At 33.3% G+C, this 7514-nt stretch overlaps 1 pseudogene; it reads right to left on the bottom strand.

Moving 5' to 3' along the window:
- Positions 1 to 1164: 1164 nt before the first annotated feature.
- Positions 1165 to 2915, bottom strand: LOC123206813 (annotated as a pseudogene).
- Positions 2916 to 7514: the final 4599 nt, after the last annotated feature.

The following is a 7514-nucleotide window of genomic DNA, read 5'->3' as shown; positions in this document are numbered from 1 at the left end:
TGCCTGATTTATGATGTTCTACCTACTAAAGTTTGATGGACATTGCAGGGTGTTAACTGAAAACAAAATTCTTATTCTTCTTTATGTTATCAAAGTTGTTGTCCATAAATTTGCCAAAGAAGAGATTGTAAATACTTCGCACGGGCAAATTATAAACATTGTGTGCACACTTTGTTCATTTGTGATCACATTCTCTAATGACTCATCTTACTTTACAATAAGCGATTTCATTTGTCTTTTTGCGAATTTGCTAAAACTCTCCAAAGGATTGTTTTGATTTAGACGCATGTCTCTTTCTTGTTCGTGCTTGATTCGCTCAACTTAGATATTTTGATTTTTGTTGATATTTAATTGAGTTGGGTTCTATTTTATTTTCTTTATATTCTTAAATATTTCATCTCATTAAATCTTGAAGATTAGCTTATCTTAACAAATCATGGGATTCATTTTCTTTTTGGTTCTTAAAAGAATTTTGAGACCGAAGATTGGAGGTAAGAATCTTTGAAACCAAATTGTGTAAGATTCTTGTTTCTAAGACTCTTTAGAAACCAAAAAGTTCAAGGGGGATTGAAAATTGTAATTTGTAACTATTTTCTGAGTGATTATGAGAAATTAATTGTGCAAATTGTGTGAATTTTTTTTTTATGTTAAATTTATGCTTTTAACAGACGTTGGTTTGATTTCATTGTGGATTTTATTTTACAGTACAACGTCTCATGGATCATGTGAAAAATTTTAGTCCCACATTTCAACTTTGTTTTCTTTATTTCATTTGGTTGTTGTTGTGTTTCAATGTTAACATTTCAATAATTTTAATTTCAACTTCCACTACAGAGCTTTCTGAAGATAAATCTACCAAATTAATAGAATGAAACCTTTCAACCTTGTATTTTCCAAGAAAATTTAGTTATTTTATATGAAAGCTCAAACACACTCAAGTACACAAAAATTACAAGCAATACTATAATGTACAAATAGGTTATGTAAACTGATCGTATAAACTGAATTGACAATTTGTGATTAGTTGACTTTGAAGTAAAAGAAAATATAAATACTCACATCATCTAATCATAAACTATTATATCAGTATTTAGCGATAAATTTGTACAATTTATTTTTATACATATTTTTATTCACAAATTAACTAAGCATATACAAGAGACTTCACCCCATGGAAGAAGTAGGACAAGGAGGGATAGAGACATCAGTAATCCCTTCTAACATCATCACTACACTCTTCATTGAAGGACGTAGAGCTGGTTCATCTTGGACACATCAGAGCTCCACCTTTATCAAGTTCTCGAAAATCTTCTTACCTACGTCATCACGAACAAGTTTATTCAACTCTTGGTTAATGAAGCACTTGTAAACCCAGTTAATAAGAATGATTTCGTCCGGGTTTGATACTTTAGCATCCATGTTTCTTCTGCAAGCAATAATTTCAAGGAGCACAACTCTGTAACTGTAAATGTCTACTTTGACTGATATTGGAGTATTCCTCGACCATTCCGGTGCCATGTAATCTCTTGTTCCTCTCATCAAGGTGAAAGTCCTTGTTTGGTCTGGCATTAACAATTTTGCTAGCCCGAAATCTGAGATTTTCGCTGTCCAGAAATCATCCAGTAGGATGTTCTGAGGCTTTATATCACAATGAATGATGGGTGCTTCACATTCATCATGAAGATAGAGAATTCCTTTAGCAACATCCAATGCGATTCTTACTCTCTCGTTCCAATCTGGGAATGTTTCAGAGTGAAAGAGGAGATCAGCTAGAGAGCCATTACTCATGTATTCATACACCAACAGCCTCTTCGAATCCACAGCACAGTAACCAAGCAACCGAACCAAATTCTTGTGATGAATTCTACCTATTACCTGCATTTCTGCGTGGAATTCTCTTTCACTACTCTCATTTATCATTTTCTCCAGCCTTTGTAAAAGGCTCCCTTATATACTGCCCCAAAAGAGCCCCTGCCCACCTCTTCTTTAAATCCATTGGTTGACTTCTTAAGCTCATTGTAAGAAAACGATCGCATAGTAAGCTCATCGGACAAGCCAAAGCTTCCAGTTTCCAATAGCGATTTGTATTTCGCAACTCGGTATTTGAAAACAAAAAATCCGGACATTCCAAGGAGAATACATGAACAAGCAACGAAGCTGAAAGTCATTACCAGAATTAGCACAATTGCCTTCTTGCTTGTCACTACTGGTGGCTCTGGTAAACTATTGCCACGTGCATCTCTTGTGATATTTTTCTTGCTCAATTTGAAGTAAGCTATGGCCGAGGAATCTCCACTTTGGTCTCTCCTAGCAGTTGTCAACGGAAGCTTTTGTTTCTTGCAAGTCTGTTCTTTCTACAACGCCGCATCACAATTGCAGTTCTCTAAACAGGATTTCCCGCAATCTTCTTTACAGTCCAGTTCTTCTTGGAGATATGGATAATCATCCCTTGTGATCATCTCCATTGAAGTCAGGCTGTATAATTTTGTAGAAGTTAAATTCATTTCTGCGCAGATTTCTTCAACATAATATCTCTCGCACCCGCTATTCATGTCACCAGGGTCAACAAAATCAGTACCAGGAAGACAAAGGCATCTGGCTTCGTCATCATACAGTGAACAATAGCTGTTCAAGCCACAAAAAGTCTTCACCAGACAGGCCTCTTCCAGCTTTTTCCATTTCAGGGATGTGTTGTACTCACCATTTTGAGAATACAAACGAAAAATTCCGTCATGGCCTAGAGTTGCCCTGTAAATGATTGAGCTGTTGTATAAAGAAGAATCAGGATACAAAACCTGGATAGGTTTAGATTTGTTATTGATCAAGACAAGTTCACCAGTATGATTTAGATATAAGCTGTGAACTGCAAATCCGTAAGAGTTGCCACTGGCCCTGTATGCCTCTGATTCGTCCATTGTTGTGCTTGTGGGATATGATATGAGACAAGATTCCCATCTCCTTGCAAGATCACACGAAATCTTCCAGTTGAACTATTTGCTTCAGATACACTGGAAACCAATTGATTGTTAGTATATAAACTCTGGCCTCCCAGTAATGTATTTGTGGGGAAGTCGAAGCTTGACCAGATCTTTTGAAAGCTATTATTGTAGAGCACGAAATTGCCGGCATCAAACATTAAAGCAAAAGAAGCAGGCTCTGAGGAGTTAGCGATGAGAATATCCTTGGTTTGAGGATCACTGGTTCTCAGAATGAGCTGACCATCCTTGGTTAAAGTCAGCGTAGAATTTGGTGAAACTGGGGGATCGTCTCGATGTGCAGTCCAAACCTAAGAAGCACGGAAACGCACAGCAGTGTGCGTTTCCACGAATCCGAAACATTTCGGTTTCCGAAACGGCCCGAAACTGGTACGAAACGTTTCGGGGCCGTTTCGGTAATTTTAAATAAAAGGGAAACGCGTTTCTTAACCTAAAGAGTTTCCTATACATACCAGGATTCTGAAAGTGCATCCTAAATGGATTCTAAAAAGATTTTCAAAATAAATAACAAAAATGGTTTTCTGTATATAATACTCTTCTGGGCGTCTTCTCTTCTTTGCTGTGAATCTCCTTGGCCATCAATCTGCTGACGTCTTCTTCTTCTGCTGGGGGTCTTTTTCTCTTCTTTGCTGTCCAGGCGTCTTCTTCTTCTCTGAAACACTGGCTGGAAGAAACAAATCTCTCTGAAAAAAGTAAGAGTTTTTTTGCCCTTCTATGATATAAATTAATTTATATAAATTTGAATTTAATGCATCTCTGGGCCAAGATTATAATTCTACTGCGTCTTCCAGATTTTGTTAGCTTTCCAAGATTTGTTAGTTTCCCAGCACTTTTATTTTATTATAAAACATATATTAAATTATTATATATACTAGCCTGCCTTTTGCTCAAAGTAAATTAGACTCCATTAGCCTTTGCCGTCAATGCATGCTTTCTTCCAGATGTGTCAACCTCAACCTTGGAATTCTAATTTATTATAAAATATATTTTAAAACATTAAATTATTTGCTCTATTCCCCCTAATATATATATATATATATATATATATATATATATATATATATATATATATATATATATATATATATATATCAATGCAATTTGATTAATTTTTGCAATATATATATATATATATATATATATATATATATATATCATGAATATAATTTGTAATTATAATTCATAATTTATTTTATTAATAATTATTGAATATTTGATTTTATATAATTTAATCGAATAATTTTATAGTTTGTAATTTAGTTATTTTTGTTTAATTTGAATATTATTTATAGATAAAAGTTTTCCTATAATTAAATTGATTTATTTATGTTTCCAATTTGTGCTTTTATTTCAGTTGTGTAGTAAGCTGCCAAGAAGAATAGTCGGTGATTTATGTGATTTGGTTGATTTTTTTGATAAATTCTAGCAAATTGTTGGTGATACTGAATTTGAGTTAATCATTCATGGATTCTGCTACTGGTAAGGAAAATTCAAATTCTAAAAGTAGTAGTAGTAGTGTGGGTTCTGCAAAAAAGAATAATGATGAAGACCAAAATCCATTGTGGAAATATGTCACAAAAATTGAGAAACTTGGAGAATCAGGGGGTACATGCAAATGGGTTTGTAATTTTTGTCAGAAAGAAAGGCAAGGGACTTATACTAGAGTTAAAGCTCACCTATTAAAAATTACGGGGAAAGGAATCGGTGCTTGTTCTAAAGTAAAATTTGAAGATTTAGTAGAAATGAGAAAATTAGATGATGAAGCTACCAATAAGGTTTATAATTCTCAACCTAAGGAAGTGTCATTGCCTAGTAGTACTACTAATGTAAATCAATCATTGTCTTTATCCTTACCGTTATCGAGTGGGTCAAATCTTTTTTTAAAGAAGAGAAAAGTTGATGATTCTCCTATTGTTAAATCTTTTGACATACAAACTAGAACTCAATTAGATGAGAAAATTGCTAGAATGTTTTACACTGGTGATCTCCCTTTTAATTTTGCTAGGAATCCAAACTATATTAGTGCCTTTTCATTTGCAGCTAATCATTCATTGGGTGGTTATGTGCCTCCTGGGTACAATAAATTAAGAACTACACTACTTCAGCAAGAGAAAACAAATGTGGAAAGGTTATTGGAACCTATTAAAAGCACTTGGATGGAAAAAGGGGTTAGTATTGTTAGTGATGGATGGAGTGACCCACAAATGAGACCTTTAATTAACTTCATGGTAGTTTGTGAATCAGGCCCAATGTTTATTAAAGCTGTTAATTGTGCAGGTGAAGTTAAAGATAAATATTTCATTGCTAATTTATTGAAGGAGATAATTGATGAGGTTGGTCATCAAAAAGTAGTTCAAGTAATAACTGATAATGCTAAAAATTGTAAAGGTGCTGGGGAAATCATTGAAGGTATGTTTCCACATATTTATGGGACTCCATGTGTTGTGCATACTTTGAATCTAGCTTTGAAAAATATATGTGCAGCTAAAAATGTGGAATCTAATCAAGAGACATATGATGAATGTCATTGGATAACTGATGTTTATGGTGATGTTCTGGTAATTAAAAACTTCATAATGAACCATTCAATGCGATTGGCTATGTTTAATCGATTTAGTCCTTTGAAATTACTTTCAGTTGCAGACACTCGTTTTGCTTCTGTTGTTGTTATGCTCAAAAGATTTAAATTAATTAAGGGTGCTCTAGAATCAATGATTGTAAGTGAACAATGGGGACAATATAGAGAAGATGATCAAGGCAAAGCAAGATTTGTTCGTGATAAGGTGTTGGATAAGAATTGGTGGGCGAAGGTCAATTACATTCTTGCTTTTACTGCACCGATTTATGATATGATTCGAATGTGTGATACAAATAAGTCATGACTTCATTTGATTTATGAGAATTGGGATTCTATGATTGAAAAAGTTAAATCAGTTATTTATGAACATGAAGGAAAGTTTTCTACCCAAGATTCTCCTTTCTATTCAGTGATCTATAGTATTCTTTATGATCGTTGGGCAAAAAGTAATACTCCACTCCATTGTCTAGCTCATTCATTGAATCCAAGGTAAATATTTAATTGAATTATATATTTCTTTCATACTTATTTGATATATTTATTTATTAAATTGGGTATTAATTTGTTAACTATTTGATATATTTATTATTTGTGAAGGTTTTATAGTGAACAATGGCTTGAAGGAGGTGAAGGTAGAGTGCCTCCTCATATGGATGGGGAAGTATCTATTGAGAGGAACAAATGTTTTAGAAGGATCTTTTCTAAAGATGAGCGTTTTAAAGCATTGGATGGGTATGCTAACTTCTCTCTCAAAAGTGGACCGTTTGAAGATCCTGATTCAATTGGTGCTAGATTTAATACAGAACCGATGAAGTGGTGGGCGTGTTTTGGTTCAAATGCTCCATTTCTTCAAAAGTTAGCATTCAGAGTACTTGGACAACCTAGTTCCTCCTCTTGTTATGAAAGAAATTGGAGTACTTATTCTTTCATTCATTCAATTAGAAGGAATAAATTAATTCCAAAACGTGCAGAAGATTTGGTTTTTGTTCATAACAATCTTCGTTTATTGTCAAGGGTTAACTCTAAGTATTATGATGGTAAGGAGAAGATGTGGGATGTAGGTGGAGATGACTTTGGGAGTATGGAAGATGTGGGAGTTCTTCAATTAGCCAACCTGTCATTAGATGAACCAGAATTGGAGTCTGTTTTTTTCGATGAAGATGCAAATGACACAATGGATAAGGAGAATGATCAAATAGAGAAAATACAATAAATATTTTACTTTTTTTTAAATTTTTTATTATATTTTATTTGATGACTTTGATATTGACCCTTGGAAATTATTATTTTGATGAAATAATATTGAGTTTGTAGGTTGATTTATTTACATTGTGATAAAATATATTGATTTATATACATGTTTATTTTCCATTTTAAAAGATGAATATATAAGTGTTGATTTAATTTATACATACATGTTTCAAGAACTTGAATTTGTAATTTATTTTTGGTACAAAATTATTTTGTTATATGTTATTTTAAATTGGTTGGAAAAAATCAATTGTTGTATTTTTTTAATTAAAATATAGGTTATTGTATTTTTTATAAAAATTTCATATTTATAAAAAAAACCCTATATTTTTTATATTTACACGTTTCCCCACATTTTCATTTTCTACTTTTTTAAGAAAATACGTTTTCACGTTTCCGTTTCCACGTTTCCACGTTTCCGTTTCCGTGCTACCTAGGTCCAAACTAGTGTGATATCTGGTTTAGTGGTTAACCAAGTTCCCACTGAGAAGCCATCGCCTATTTTGTAGAACCCAAATGTGAAACGGCCAGAAGTCGAGGGCCATGAAGTGTGTTTAGTGAGAGGGGAGAGTGAAGAGCCTCCGCTATGTTTTTTGATGGAATGTGAATAAAATTGGCTTCAACTTCAAGCATCATAATCAAGAATAAGAATGAAATAATATATGTTGCAGTGGCCATGGGAGAAATCA

The sequence above is a fragment of the Mangifera indica genome, unplaced genomic scaffold, assembly GCF_011075055.1.
Source record: "Mangifera indica cultivar Alphonso unplaced genomic scaffold, CATAS_Mindica_2.1 Un_0050, whole genome shotgun sequence".
Classification (NCBI taxonomy): Eukaryota; Viridiplantae; Streptophyta; class Magnoliopsida; order Sapindales; family Anacardiaceae; genus Mangifera; species Mangifera indica.
Note: the sequence above shows the minus strand (reverse complement) of the source record. Positions and strands in the feature narration are given on the sequence as shown.